The following is a 16,334-nucleotide window of genomic DNA, read 5'->3' as shown; positions in this document are numbered from 1 at the left end:
TGAGTGCTCCACTCGTATACCGTTCATGCTCATCGGAACAGCAAAGTCCACTCAAAAATTGAGCCGATAGGAAACATCGATGTAGTACAGTATTGTTTCTGTCTGCAATAGCCCTACTGTCACGAATTCGGTTCATGGACTTCCGTTTATTCACCACCAGATGTCACACTTTCCATTACATTGACTCTCGCACTACACAAACTGTTGCATAGCACCCCGGACTACATTTCCCATCATTCTTTGCACAATTTGCACACTGCCCTGATTGCACTCATTGCACACAGCTGTTTCTAATTACCTCATTCACTATATAACACCCACTCTAACCACCTTTCTCTGCTGAGTATTGTTTAGCCTGTACCCCTTTCTGAGTCGCTGTGTTTTCCTTGTTTAGCCTGTACCCCTTTCCGAGTCTCCGTGTTTTCCTTGTTTTGCCTTGCCTGTTTTTTGCGGTTTTTGATCTTTGCCTGTTTTCCTGTTTTTTTTCCCCTCTCGTCTCGCCCCTGTGATTCTGTCTGCCGATCGGTGACCTACGCTAGCCCTAGGACTATTCTTGTGTTTTGCCTGCCATATACCTGTTTGCCATTGTTTGACCCTGCCTGTTTACCACGTCTCTCTATTAAAAGCTTGCAGATGGATCCACACGTCTCACGTCTCGTCAGCCCCGTTACAGCTACTGTGTTGTAACATGGTGCGGTATATGGGCAACTCTGGTAATGCTGCCCTCTCATTCATTGATCTGCTAACCGCTATGTTATGCTCGCGTGTTCTGATAATAATAGCTTTCTAGAACTAAACATTATTTGGATATTTAAAAAAAAAAATATATATATATATATATATATTTTTACCAGTTATCTTAACCCAACTGTTAGACCTACCTGAAAAACTAAAGCAATTTATTCAATTCGAAAGGCCTGTTATTTTTTTTTTGTGCTATCATTATTAATTTCTTTATTTGTTCTTATTTTATTACTGACTGCTTACTTATAATTTTTTTTTTTATTCAATTCAAAGTTTGAAATCAAGCTGTCTCGTGCTACTGCACCAAAATTACCGCACTGTAAAATAAAAAAAAACACTGAGTGAGCTAAAATTTGAGATAGCTAGTTATAATGGTAATTAAATCATGTTTACATATGTATAAAAACCTACCTTAAAATCTGTCATATAAATTGGTCTCTTCATTAGAAATTAGCCTACTGATTGCCACCATTGATGGACAACATTTTTTTAAATAATATTAAAAATATCTGTATGACATTATATTCTGCAGTTCTTCCCTGCTGTACCGAATATCTATACTTTTCAAATGATCATATCGAAGTTAGAAATTCAAATATTGTGACAATTAATTTTGTAGGGTGCCACAAGTTTGTTAATTTCCAAAGGGTGCCGCGACTAAAAAAAGGTTGGGAAACACTGATCTAAACAATATGTAGTGTAGTATAGTATCCAAATTAAAATGTATTTATGTGCAATGTCTTAGCCACTAGGGATTGCTACATAGGGGTATACAAGCATCTAGTGGCAACACAATGATATTACAGATACTAAATTGTGCAAAATGTTTCTTAACAGTCAATTTACAAATAATGCATTCAGATTTGTGGAATGCACTGAATCTGAAAATAATGTATGAATATATATATTCTGGTATAATATATAAATGGGGATTTCACCTAGGGCGTCAAATTGGCTAGAAACGGCCCTGATCACAGTATACAGCTTAGGACATGCAGAGCTGCTGATACAGTCTCTGTGCGCCTTAAAAGGTACGATTTTTGTTGTTTGTATGAGAAAAGAAAACTTGAAATCGCATCATATGACCCCTTTAATATAAAAAATTTGACCTAAAGCTGACAACTATCTGAGGTTGAAGACTGGTTTCTATGTTTGTCACTAAAGTCACTAAATTGTAACTTCACAGAATGTATGAAATAAGTGCATATAGAAAGAATAGACTTGTTTAAAAAACATTTTACACTATATACTGCATATATATATATATATATATATATATATATATATATATATAAACTTGCCCCTTTTAGACTTGCACTCTATTCATTTACTAACTGCTTGTTTTCTTTTAAAAATAAGGCTAACTGAGACTTGTTATAGCACTTGCATATCATTGCTCTTTTGTTGATTTTGATTGCTTCAATTGTCCTCATTTGTAAGTCGCTTTGGATAAAAGCTTCTGCTAAATGACTCTCTCTCTCTCTCTCTCTCTCTCTCTCTCTCTCTCTCTATGTATATATATCACACACACAAGATTTTATTCAAATAAATCTGTTCTTTATATATGCATTTGTTTGAATCAAAATACATAAAAAATACAGTTAAAAACAGTAATACTGTCAAACAGTTATTTAATGTTTTCTATTTTAATGTATTTTAAAATGTAATTTATTCATTTAATGGCAAAGCTGAATTTTCAGCAACCATTACTCCAATCTGCAATGTCACATGATCGTTCAGAAATCAGTCTAATAGGCTGATTTTGGTGTTCAAGAAAAAAGTCTTATCAATGTTGAAAAGAGGTATCATTATAAATTGTAATATTAATATTCTTGTTTTAATAATTTTTTTTTGTTCCAGTGTAAAGGTCTTTACTGACAGTTATGATAAATTGAATGCATCCTTGCTAAATAAAAGTATTAATTTCTTTCAAAACGAAGCATAAAAATTATACCGGCCCCAACCTTTTGAGCGGTAGTGTGTGTTTATAACCAGGTCTATCCATTTGAAATATAACCCCATATAAACCATTGTTTTGATTCGGCCAAGCAGGGAGCTCAACCTCCCATGTGTTTGTTCGGCCTCTGAGACAGCAGACGGGTTGAGGCTTCCGCTGGGTGTAATACTCGTCAGGTTACGCTACAATTTTTGTGCTTCACCCTGCTGCCAAACTAAACAAACCCCTTCAAATATGATGATTATTTCCTGAAATGATGATTGTTATGACCCCTGCTCCAATGGAGATGTGTTTTAGTCATGTTCTCCAACTGTTCTCTCTGCTACACATAGAGTATGTACAAAATATATACTTTCTTTCTTTCTCTCGCTCTCTCTGCTTATTCTTGGCTGTAGGTTTTTCTCCTGAGCCTGAAAGAATTTGGGAAAGGTGGCTTGAGGGTTTGAAAAACACAGGGGGGATTTGCTGGAAGATCAACATGAAATGAAAATGGTCTTGGCTTTGCCGCCTTAGTGGAATTTCAGTCAAAACCCATGCTATTTACAACCTCTTCAGAGGATTTTGCTGGTTAGGTGCAATTTACCGTTTTAATGCCTTGGATATTTATAAAATGCTCAAGGTGTTATTTTACACCTTTACAGGCAGTGATTAGTGTGGCGATAACATATTTGACACTTGTATGATACTTTAAAGGAACACTCCACTATTTTTGAAAATAGGTTTATTTTCCAACTCCCCTAGAGCTAAACAGTTGAGTTTTACTGTTAACGAATCCATTCAGCCGATCTCTGGGTCTGGCGGTAGCACTTTTAGCTGTAGCTTAGCATATATCATTGAATCTGATTAGACCGTTAGCATCTTGCTCAAAAATGACCAAAGAGTTTCGATATGTTTCCCATTTAAAACTTGACTCTTCTGTAGTTACATCGTGTACTAAGACCGACAGAAAATGAAAAGTTGAAAAATTTTCTAGGCCGATATGGCTAGGAACTATACTCTCATTCCGGTGTAATAATCAAGGAACTTTGCTGCCGTACTATGGGTGCAGCAGGCGCAATGATATTACGCAGCACCTGAAAATAGTCCCCAGCATGCTCCCTGTGCAAGCAGGTGGTCACGTTGGTTATGCTGACGGAAGTTAGCCTATTTTCAGGTGCTGCGTAATATCATTGCGCCTGCTGCACCCATGGTACGGCAGCAAAGTTCCTTGATCATTAGTTGTTGTTTTTTACCCTCTTCACCTGCAGTGTCTCGCCTTAATATGTCCACAGCTGTTATGCATCAATTATTTGTCTGTATAATCACATGATCTCAATTTCTCATGTGATATCATTCACACCCAGGCGTAATCTAACTTCCTTTTCCTTTTCAAGTCCATTGTCCAAAGTATGCAATAGTCCTTTTCCAAAAACTCAGCTTGTGCTTGTTCCAATCATTTGCCATGTAGTACTAAAACACATTGAACGTCTTTCCCTCTGTCCTCTCTCAATCTTTCCTGTCAGTGAAGGGTCACTGTCTCTAAATCTGTTCTTTGCCTTTTCTCCTCCTGTCGTTTATTTTTCCCAAAGCACCTTGTGGATCAAGAGAATCTGAGAAAGCTTCTGACACAGTTATTTTCCCTATCGGAAGCACTGCGCCAGCCAGTAGCATTATAGCTCAGTAAACTGGTGGAAAGTACTGTCCTGTTGTTGTTGTTTTAGCAAGCTCAAGCACACACACACACACAAACACACACACTGAATTTCAGTTATCAGAATGGGCCTCTGTGTGCACCCACAATTCCCATTGTTTTAGTTCTCTACCTCAGCAAGGCTTAATTGAGCCTGGCACCAAAAGTCGACCTCAGTGGAATGATAGAGCTATGCCGGTCGATGGCATTTCTCTCTCTTTCTCTCTTGTCTGCTGTTCTGGTGCCGAGGGCCTGTCTGCAATACAGGCAGTACTAACACAATATGAGTGTCTGGTAAGGCCTCTATTTAATAGGTCTGTCTCTGTTTAAAACTTCAGTCAGTTTACAGTTACTAATGATGGGTGAAAACAGCTTACTGGACCTTGCGTCTGAGTCTTGCTTGCCAGCTTTAAAAGGGATCCAAGTTTGGGTCTCTTATTAGCATTGTTCATACTTATTCTCACAAAGGTTGCGTTATTTTAATATTGTGAAATGTTTTCTATTTTAGTATATTTTATGATGTCATTTATTCATGTCAAGGCAAAGCAAAGTTTTCAGTAGCCATCAATCCAGTCATCAGTGTCGCATGATTCTTCAGAAATCATTTTAATATGCAGATTTGGTGCTCAAGATGTTTCACAGTCGAGAATGGTTGTGCTGGAAACCGAGATAATTGTATTTTTCAGGATTTTATAAGTTTCATTGCTTTTCATTATATTTTCATTTATCTTTTTTATTTTTATATGATTTCTTTTCCATTTTTTGTTATTTTATAAGATTTTATGATTCTATATTGCATTTAATTTTCATTTATTTTGATATTATAATAATTTGAATTATATATTATATTATATACATTACATTAGCTATTTCTTGGCTTGCAGTTTATTCTTGGGCTTAATGTAATTCTTGTTTTCCTAGTGTCAACTACTCAAGTAGAAAGGTGAAAAAACAACTTTGCTTTGAGAATCCCATATGCACTTTTTTTCATGCTTTTCACAAGTGCTGTGATGATTTTAGTTTGTTTTGTTTTGTATTTGATGCACTTAATGCTCACTGAAATTAAACAACTAAACTGTCAATTTATTGAGGTCAGGATTTCTCCCCTGCCACCACAGTTGGCCTTTTTCTCCATGGCAGTACGCAGCTGCAACTCTGTGGTTTTGGGGCTTGACTGTGCATGGTGAGTAATAGACGAGAGATTATGCTGAGTTCAGAGTTTGCTAGATCCAGTGTGCTAGCCTGACTGTATCTGTGGTCACTTGTTGAGAGGTGTCTTCATGATAGAAAAGGGGAAATTGGGAAATGGAAGTTGTTTTAATCTTCAGCCCTGAGACCATTTGTTTAGTCACTTGTGAGTTTTTCTCACTGTATGAAACTGTACACCATGAAAACTGGAACCACATGCATGAAATTGATTACATAGGCATTTGATTGCTATCAGTTTGTGTAAATTAGAATTTTATTCCCTCTCCCTTCTCTTTCCCAAACACTTTGGGGCATCAGCATGAGCCTTTCCATGAAAATTGGGTTCCATCAGTGGTGGTGAATCCATATGTAATGACATCCATTCCTGGAACCATCAACTCTATGATCGGTCTCTGCTAAAACTATTAGAGAGAAGCAGCAGCTCTCCTATTTCATCACTGAAAAACACAACAGTATGATCCTATTCCACTTCTCATCTTTCAAACATCTTCACCTCACACTTGGAGAAGTATAGGGATATTTTCCTCCCACTCTCCTCTTTTTACAATTCCTCTGTAGGTGTGTGAGTATATGTGGGTAGTCGTCTGTGTCTAGCTAGGGATTATCTGCCTTAAAATCATTTTAATGCATTAATAGGAGCAGAGTTGACAGTAATCTTTATAATTAATCATTTAATTTAGGATATGGCTATGAATTATTAAATTAGTTTTGCTATGAATCCAAGAACATTTCTCTGCGTTAGTGGCACAATTTTTGTAGTTAAAGCACATCCTGCCATACAGCTGGAACAGGAGTGGCACTGTGTGCTAGTAAATGAACCGATGTCAGTTTGAAATTAAATTTCAGTCTTAAGAGAGACTCTGAATTAGTCTATATTTGGCAAGGCAGTAACTAGGTTCTCAGTTAACGTGATTTAGGTGAATGGGGGATAGATTGGAGTGAAAGGAGATGAGACGACCTCACAGTACAGGAAAGCTCAGGTCAGAAGAATGACTGGACTACTTAAAAAAGATTAATGAACAAACACTAAACAAAAACTAGATTTAATTTAGGGTGACAGCATTATACAGATAATCAGACAGATTTTTTTATTTTTTAAGGGGTCATTGGATGCTACATGCACTTTTACAAGTTGTTTGAACTGAAATGTGTTTTGGCAGTGTGTGTACACAACCACCTTATAATGAAAAAAATCCACCCAGTGTTTTTTTTAATCTGGTTAAATGTTTTCCCCTTTCTCAAATCGAGCCGATCTCAGATGCCTGTCTGTGTGACATCACACAGACAGGCCCCTCCCACGATAGTTTGATTGACAGTAGCGTTTCAGCACAGACTGGACTGGTGTCTTACCTTATGCTGCGTTCAAGTCCTCCTTACGAGTTGACAAGTCGTAATTATGACGTCAGGTGCGTTCAAGTCAGTTTAGTCGGCACAAGATGGCAGTGTACCTTCTTTGAATAAATTACAAGAAAATACAACAGGGTCTGCATTTTTTTTACTTAGATTTCATTAACTAGCTGCGTAACAAGAACATGACCAATTTAAGTTTATAGGACAACTAAACTATCAATTTAAACAAAAATTTCCCGTCAACTACAGACGTTGCATCCATCGATTCCGCCATGTTTCTCATTGACACGCCCCCAACTCGGAAATTCGGGGCTTAAAGAAAATTTCGAGTTTCCCACTCGTAATAATGACTTTGTGGTGGCGTTCATGCGTGTTCAACTCGTAAATATGATCTATCTGACATGACTTGAATGCACCATTAGACCCGCCTGAGTGAGCTGTCATCAGTCCACCATTGTTTCACCGCTGGAGCAGATGTAGACAAGAATGACTCCTAAGCGATTGAGGTGTTTTGTTGTTGGATGTAATAATGAACAGCAGTCATCATTTACTCCCGACATCTGAGCCGCTGAACTCTCAGTGGATTACATTTGTTTCTGAAGGGAATGCGCCCCTGATCTACATAAATGCTTCTATGTTCACGCGAATCATTCATGATCCAGTCTTATCTACAGAAGAAGTGAGTATAATGTTTTGTAATGAATCTTTGCAAATCGCCTTTCCTAATAATGTGCTAATTAGCAAGTTTCACGATGAATGCGGTTACAGTAAACAGTCTCTCTGAGAGCAGCTTGGAAGAGAGGGGCGGGGTCAGCAGAGCTCATTAACATTTAAAGGAAAATGCTACAAAAACGGCTTGATCTGAAAAGAGCTGTTTTTGACAGGGTAAAAAAGGTGTTTTTTACACTACCATTGAGAAATTTTTGCCAAACCATGTTACAGACTTTTCATTAACACCCCAAAAAACCATATCAACTTGTGGAAAATGGGCATCATATGACCCCTTTAAAAAACAACAACAATAAAACGAATAAACATTACAATTATCAACTTTTAACTACGTATCCAAAAATTACGTAACAAAATATCTGGCAGGCACTTCTACAAAGGGCCTCAATTGACTCTGTGAACAACTTTACTGAATCAGTTTATTTAGATCGTACATGTAAATCAAACTGCTCATGAAAAAATCATTTTATTTGCATGAACTCTCCAAGCTAACTGATTTACTAAAATAAATTAGACTTCCCAGCATTACAACACTCTTCTTTATGAGAGAACGCTTTTTTGAGTTTCTAAATGTAAGACACTAGGTAGTGGAAAAACACACACACGCTCTAGAGGCACGTTTAATAAAAATTGAACTAAAGTTGCATGTTTAGATCCCCTGCTGCGTCTCAATTTAGCCGCTGCATGTTTTGAAGTCTGCATCCCAAAACTAAATGCATCACAGCAGCGCAACGAAAATGTGACTTTTGCAGATTTCAAAGTTTGCGTCCTAAGGATGCAGCCCCTCAATTGGACTCATGTCATATGCTGCAAAGCATGTGAGTTCAACTATCTAACACATCCATCTATTGCATGTTTACATAGAATAACAATGGAAAGGCAGTGCAGTGGAACGCAAAATGTATTTTAGATTTGCATGACTGCAATGCTATGTGTGCAATTTGAATTGAAACACAAGTTGATAGTAGTATTACTAGTTATAGTACAAATATACACTGCTCCTTTCCAATAAATTGTAAACAACAAAAGGTAAATATGGTAAAAGACCTAAAAAGTGAACTTTGTAATGATATCTTTTGGCACATTACAAACTTTATTTTTGTTATGGGGGTCTGGGGATAAATAACAAAAGGTCAACATCATGTGCTGAACATCTTTGTTTTTCAAGGGCCAGCCCTCTTTATAGTCCCATTATTTTTGCCAAGTTCATTTGGAGTGGATGGATTTGTGGGCTAACGCAGACAAAGCTCGCTCTGTCAAAATGGCCTTTGTTAGGGATTCTCCCTATGATCCCACTACCCCTATGCAAAGATCCAGCATTCTCTTTGTCCTCGGAAACTTTGTGTGTGGTTGTTTGGCATTTCTGTGCACTTCACACTGTCCTCGGTTACTGACTAGCTATGAAGTTTTTATGTTTTCATTTTTATGTTTTTCTATGTATGTTTAATTACCAGTTAGTTGCATTCAGCTGAAACTCAAAACAAATATTAAAACCCGATTCAGCCTGAATTCAAACATGTAGACAGGTCAGTTCATTTTTAATAAGAGGTTGTTAAGGGGTAATCATGTCTGGCATGGTAGCAATGAAAAACCCATCTGCTGATGTCATATGGATGGTAACATCTTTGATGCTGTCAGCATGGAACCAAAATAGAAAGACCAACATAAGGAGCAGTAAGTGAAAACACATTCATCTCAATTTTGTTTTCAGTATAGGAAAAAATCAGGAAAGGAAATGAACTCAGGATCCGAGTGAGTCCATTAAGAGGAATTGACAACTACAAGAATGTTCAGTGACCTCATTAGGTAAACAAACACTCTAATGTCAAATCTTTATGGCTTTAAAAGGTCAAAGTTCAAAGGGCGCTGCCTTAAGGCTATGTTGCTGACCTGTGCAAGGTCACACGGCACATGCTCTACACGTGCGTCCTGAGGTCTGGCATTAGTTGAGCTGTTGTTTTGTGGTGATGAGCTGGTCTCTGCATCCTTTCCCTCAGGCCGTTTTTAGTTCACCTCTAACAGAGGTCACCTGTCCAAGGAAACGGTTGGGAAATTCATGGAGTGAAGTGTCCTAAATTCCTCCTCTTTCATTCAGTGGAGCAAAAATAACAGAATTATTAACAGTTCCTTAGAAATAACTCCACTGAAGCAAGCGTGCTATTTTTATTGTTAGATAAGAGATAACCGCAATGATTGCATAAATAAGCAGCCATGGGCCCAGTGGCCAGAATCGCTGAGTGAACATGATGATGTTGCCATTTAAAGGTTTTTGATTTCTCTGGGCCCTTGTGATGTTCATCTTGTTTGTAAACCCGCAGCTAAACTCGTTAATTACTGGTGTTCTTCCTCTGTGGCTTGTGGTAGTGACGTTTATAGATGACTAAAGCTCACTTGTTGTCTAGAAGATTCTTAAATTGCGTTCATAATGTGCCACAAATACAGAGCTTCAGTAGTGTTACTCAATTCATCTCTGGTCTGGTTCCTCAGGGTTTTCGGGGAAGAATATTGATGATAATTCACTAAATTTATAGTGAAAAAAGCTCACACGCAAGCTAAAATTACTGTAAGACTGTGTATGTGCACAGTATGTTAGAGCAGCTCTTATGAAAAATCTGGGGACATCCCCCCCCCCCTCCACACACACCCCCATAATAGTTAATAATTAAAAAGAAATGTGATACTACATTATTTCTAGGTCACTAAGCGGACTCCTATATACACAAGGACAGATGTTGTCACTTTCATTGGAGCAGAAGATGCAAACATTCTCAAATCATGCTGGATAACATGATCAGCTCGAGTGCTGCTGTAATTAAAGAGAAAGGAGGGCATACATATTTAAGAAATAAGCATATAAATATTTTATTTTTCACTGCATGTCACTCGTAATACATTGTAAGCCTGCGTGATCAATTTTTTTTTTCAGTTACAATTTTGGCTTCCAACAACTACGAACACAAAACTGTATTGTTCTAAATCCCCCAGTTTAATTTTTTTTTAATACATTTTATTATTATTTGATTTTATATATATACATGTATTCTTTTTTTACCTTTTTATTAAATTTTTTATTTTACTTTTTTTTAATTAAATGTTTATGTAATTTTAATGTATACCACTAGTTTTTATTTAAAAGATCAATAAATGCATAATGTTTCCATTTGCATTAAAGTAATCTTGATTTCAGTATTGACCAAAATAATCATGATGATTATGGTTTGGCATAATCACACAGCTCTATTCAAATGTTTTATTTAATTAGAAAAGAAAGCAGAGTAGATGCATTTTCACACAGATTTTGGACCACCCACTGTATATGCATGCAGTCCTTTGTGAAATGTCAGTCACTACCTTTCCACTAGTACAGTAATTTGTCTCCAGAGGAGATTCAGTGAGAAGCCCAAGTGAGATGTATATCTCTCTTCATCTATATTTATGTAAGGGGGAATGACAAGGAAGAGGGTGGGTTTGGGTGGGACAATCCTGCGCGACCCCCTATTCTAATTCCCCCTCTGGTGAGGCAGGTTAAGCTGGAGAGAGTTTGTTTTCTTTTTATTAAACTGGCATTTGGGCTATTCACATCTGTGCTAAGGACTTTTGAACACCCTTTCTTCCTCCCACTCCAGCAGCTCTCTCTCTCTCTCTCTCTCTCGAGAGAGAGAGAGAGAGAGAGAGGGGGCTGTACAAATGAGCAAAGGAGAGATGCACATGGAGCGCTGGATAGGAAGCACATGTGCTGCTCTGTCCCCTGGGAGCAGCTCCACCCTTCACTCTCCCCTTTCTCTCGTTCTTTAAACCATCTCTACTATTCTCTTTCATCCTCTGTACGTTATATCCTTAGAGAAAATCTAAGTGAGCTCTGCTCACTCTCATCTGCTTTTAACTCCTATTTTTGTGTATCCGTTTTTTTGGTCATCCACACTCTCGAGGATCATCTAATTCCCTTTCCCCCATTCCCCTCTTTCCTTGCTGTCAGAGCCTTCGCTCGAGATTCCACACATGCCTTTAATTTGGGAGGGAGGGAGCCCAGGAGTGCAGCTAGCTTACAGCTCAGGAATTTTCCACCCTCCCTCCAAATCTGCACATACGTTGATAGAACGGAGGGAGACGGAGGTGTGGGGCCACCAGTGGTCCGGCCCGACCTCCTTTTGCTGGGATGTTTAGTGAGTGGCCATCAAATGAAAGCGCCGGAAAGGTCATCAAAGAGATATGGAAACTGAGATTGAGAAATGTGGAAATGATTGGAAAAAGGGGAGGTTATTGAGTGATTTAGAAAGGAGGAGAGGGTGAAATGGAACAAGATGGCAGCTTGTGGAGAAGTTATGAGGGTGAAAGCGGGAATGATGGTTTTGTGAGTTCATTCCAATTCTATGTACAAGAAAATGTGCCACGAACAATCAGACGGCACATTGCACTGAATCTGAAGTGACCTTTTAGCTTTTCTAATAATTGCAAGGTCATAGGGTGTTACAATACATGCTGTTTGCAGAATACAGGCCATTTATAATAGTCTCTGTGGAATAAATCAGTGCAGAAATTGAAGTCTAGACATCCACAGGAAGTGAGTTGAGGTGGCAGACAGCCCTAATAATATCACATCTAAAGTGCTGTTATAATTCCCTATAGGAGGTGGAGGTCAGACAGACTGGTGTAGTCTCAACTGACATGATTATGCTGTCAAACATGTTATTTCTAGATTAAGGTTTTAACTGAAAAAAATGCATCATTCCAAACCTAAACTAGGCTTATTGGGAAAACATGTCTGTGGTACATCTCTGCAAAATTACGAAAACATCCCAACACATACAATTCACTGCAGTTTTCAGATGAAATGACCACTAGTGGCAGTAAAACACCTACAACTTCTATACCTGTTCACACAAATTCTAATTTACATGGGCAGATTATAATAAAAGTTTTTTTTAATTTATTAAAAAAACGATTAATAAAAATGTTTTTTTGCACGCTTCCTTATACAATACTACTGTATATTATGGCATCAAAACTCTTTTACAATAGTGCAGGAATTGTGAACTAATACATTTGCATCACATAATCAGCTCCATATGTTTGGCTTTTCTGATGTAGTAAACTTGCTTGGTAGCCCACCTGGTACTGAATTGCACTTGTCGAGTGCTCAGGTACAAGCCCTCTGAAACATGTCATGATAAAAGAATTGTAGAAGTAGTCTATCGGCATGGTTGCTTCAGCGAATGCATTTTAATCTTATGTTAATTTTTGTTAAAATTATAAGTTAGGTTTAATGTAGGTGGTATGTTATTTTCAAGCTTGATTAAAGCATTAACCTTTTAATGCCTGTCATCTGCTGTGACACATACAACAGTTATCATAATACAATGTTGCCATGTTCATTTTCATCTGTTTATATGTATTATATGTTTTAACTTAAAGAAAACACGTCACTTTTATGATACATTTCTGTAGCTTTTTTCTTTTTTTTGTCATTTTGGGGCTTTACAAAACCAATCCCCATTCACTTTCATCACTTTAAACAACTTTGTGTTGCAGAGAAGAAAGTAAATCAGATGGTTTTGGGTCTACATAAGTTTGAGTAAATGACAGAATTTGGATTTTTGGCTGATTTTCAGTCTGTCTCTCTGCAAACAAGGGACTTTTCATTGCCCTCTCTAGAGTTAGTTTATTCAGGCTCCTCCAGGCTAAATATCTGCCTTTAAACAGAAAGACGGAGCTGAGCAATGAGCATATATGATGAAAGAAAGCAGTTTTTGGTCAGCTTTCGAGTTTGAGAGTCGTGTTTCAGTAGATACTGAGGAGGGAGAGGAAAATCCCTAAGAGTTAAAATAATAATTACAGGGGGCTTTGATTCGCACGATACTGCAGACGTAACTGGGTCTCCCTTTTTTCTCAACCCCGTTGAAATGCAGCAAAAAAATTTTTTTTTTACATTTCTCTCTGGTAATGACTACTGCAGTCTTTGGAAAAGGCTTTTATGTTGAAAGAACCAGTATGTGAGACTGAGGGACTGAGAGCGTGCTTTTTTCTTCTTTTCACTTACTTGAGTCATTGTATATAATCATTATTTGCAAAATAATTAATATATTAATACAGAAAGCAGTTAATATCAGCTGCTATTATGCAGACAAGCAGTCTTGTTAATAACAACAGAGCCTTTATTATATTTACTGGTGTTTTAGGCCTGGTGAATATTAAATGCTCTATTTTGTTCTGCGGCATAATTACTAGATCAATAATTAATGAATTATCAGTAGTATGTTATCAGATGACTTACAGATGAATGAGTATTTTAACATAACAGCGATGCCATAGATTAGATTACTCCGCCGTCTTCTAGAATCCGCATGAATTAAACACGCACCATAAAATCAAGAATCTCAAAAATTTACTGGTATCCATTATGAGTCTGTTTTTAAGACAGCTCACTCTCACCAGTGGCCAAGGAATCAAAACATAGGCGTGTGCTGTGGAAATAAGGAAGTATGAAAGTGATTTTTTCTCGTTTGGCTGGTGAGTATATCCAGAGCAGCCAGAACCCCATGGATCTGATTAATCTCAGGTCCAGTAAAGTGAACAGCTCTCTGGAGCTCTTAATGACCCCAGGTCCGGGACGGAAAGCATTTGTTCATATAACTGTCAATTGTATTGTTTTTCCAGAGTTATTCTCAGTTTTAGTTGTATCAGTGCTGTCTATGTATGAAAACTGTACTTGCAAGGCAGAGTGGTATTAATATTCCTCAGTCACTGTGGTTAGAGGTTTCTTTTAAATGAAAATGTAATTAGTTCTAAAATTATTCATTAAACCTGTTAAACTTTGCAGTTATTTCAGTCTGAATTAGCCTTAACATCCCTTATAACAACTCAGCCTTAAGTTCGCTGTTTGTTAATGAGTCTAAAGCGATAGTTCACCTGCAAATGAAAATTAAGTCATATTTTACTCACTCTTATGTTGTTCCAAACAAGTATGACTTACTTTCTTCTTTGTAAAGATTGCTGGGAATCAAACAGCACTGGAGACCATTGCCATTGTTCATCGTATTGACAAAGAAATACTGATTTCTTCTGAAGTTCAACAGAAGAAAGAAAGTGATATGGTTTTGGAATGACATGAGGAAATTATGGCAGAATTTTTTTTGGGGGCTCACACTGGAATTTTAGTTGCAGATGGTAGGCACACAGTTGATTCAATGACATTGATGCATAGTGTGCACAAAAATGGTAAGCACTGGTCTTATTGGCTTTTTATGAAACTTTCAGGACAGCCCATCAAAGCTTTATATTTCATGTTTTTAAATTATTTTCCAACTCTTGTCTGTAAAATAATCAATACGTCTTATTTTTGGGATGCTAGAAATTCCCCAAAACCTTTGTCTATTGTACAACCATTCATGAAGACAGCTGTTACTTTTTTAAAATAAGTATTTGGTCACACTTTATTTCAAGGTCCAATTCTCGCTAATAAAGGGATAGTTCACCCAAAAATGAACATTTTTCCACCGCAATGTCCAACTGTCCTGAGTGTGTTCACAACATCCAATGGGTGACATATGCACACGACAGATCGCTTCCGCTCATGCGTCTACTATGCCAGAGCACGTACACGCGTCACGCGCCGGATGTTGTGAATGCACTCAGGACAGTTGGACATTGCGGTTGATCAGAGGTAAAAATTTATATAAATACTGTTCAGTTTCTTAAACAGACCGATCGTTTCATGTCTTAAGACCTCAATGTATCGTCACGAGCCACGGGTTTAATTTGGTTTTGTCTGTGTATGTTTTTTTTTACTCTCAAAGTCGTGGAGCCCATTGACTGCCATTATATGACTGACAGACTGCAACGGTTTGAGTTAAAAATCTTTGTTTGTGTTCTACTGAAGAAACAAAGTCACCTACATCATGGATGCCCTGGGGGTAAACATAACAACATTTTTGGGTGAACTATCCCTTTAACAAACCATTAACTAAGACTTTTGATTCAATAAACTCCTAATTTGCTGCTTATAAATGGTTAGTAAGGTAGTTGCTAAGTTTAGGTATTTGATAGGATTAGGGAATATTTATGCATATATATTTCCTTTCCCCCCCCCCCCCCACACACACACCGTCTATCTCATCATATTTCAGTCAAGCGCACATCCCCACACAAAGACTCTCTCTCTGGATTGAGTGCCGTGGGGGGCTCGCTGTTTACCATAAGGTCTATTTTTGTTCTATTACGAACTTGACATGCATGTGATGCATACCAATGCTAATGTTTACTTTATGAATGAAATATCTTTTTGAATGAAGCAAGCTATTTTTGATTTTGATGTTTGTTTCGAAATGGACCTGGTGATATATAGCCTACTGGAGTACAAAAGTTAAGAGACCCCTTAGAATAAAGTTAGTTTCTATTTGAATGAATTTTTATATAATAAATAATATTATTTGCATAACACTTTCGTTTTAATGACAGCAGCACTCAAGCATGAACTCCAAAGGTTTTCATATGGTTAGTGTCATGATTTTCCATATCTTCTTAGTCCTATTAAAAAAAAAAATTTAAATAAAAAAAATAAGTGCACCAAAATGTCATCTGTTTTTTTGTCACAAAAATGTTTCTGTCTTCTATTTTTTTTCTATCTGACCTGATCCTTACATTTTTAATTAAAATATATATTTACATATTATATATATA

At 37.2% G+C, this 16,334-nt stretch overlaps 1 protein-coding gene across 2 annotated transcripts in view; it reads left to right on the top strand.

Moving 5' to 3' along the window:
* Window positions 1-1,715: 1,715 nt before the first annotated feature.
* The window catches only part of LOC107584373 (junctional protein associated with coronary artery disease-like), a 45,481-nt gene continuing 30,862 nt past the window's right edge, over window positions 1,716-16,334 (top strand). Inside the window, exon 1 of one of the 2 annotated variants that reach the window (XM_016270958.1) lies at window positions 1,716-1,775. The gene's annotated coding sequence lies outside the window, so the exon portion shown is untranslated. Of the gene's footprint in view, window positions 1,776-4,598; window positions 4,665-16,334 lie in introns of those variants that run through there. The other variant, XM_016270956.1, reaches the window with a different exon arrangement.

Source organism: Sinocyclocheilus grahami, unplaced genomic scaffold (genome assembly GCF_001515645.1).
Source record: "Sinocyclocheilus grahami isolate Dianchi unplaced genomic scaffold, SAMN03320097.WGS_v1.1 scaffold59.1, whole genome shotgun sequence".
In the NCBI taxonomy this organism is placed as follows: Eukaryota; Metazoa; Chordata; class Actinopteri; order Cypriniformes; family Cyprinidae; genus Sinocyclocheilus; species Sinocyclocheilus grahami.
Note: the sequence above shows the minus strand (reverse complement) of the source record. Positions and strands in the feature narration are given on the sequence as shown.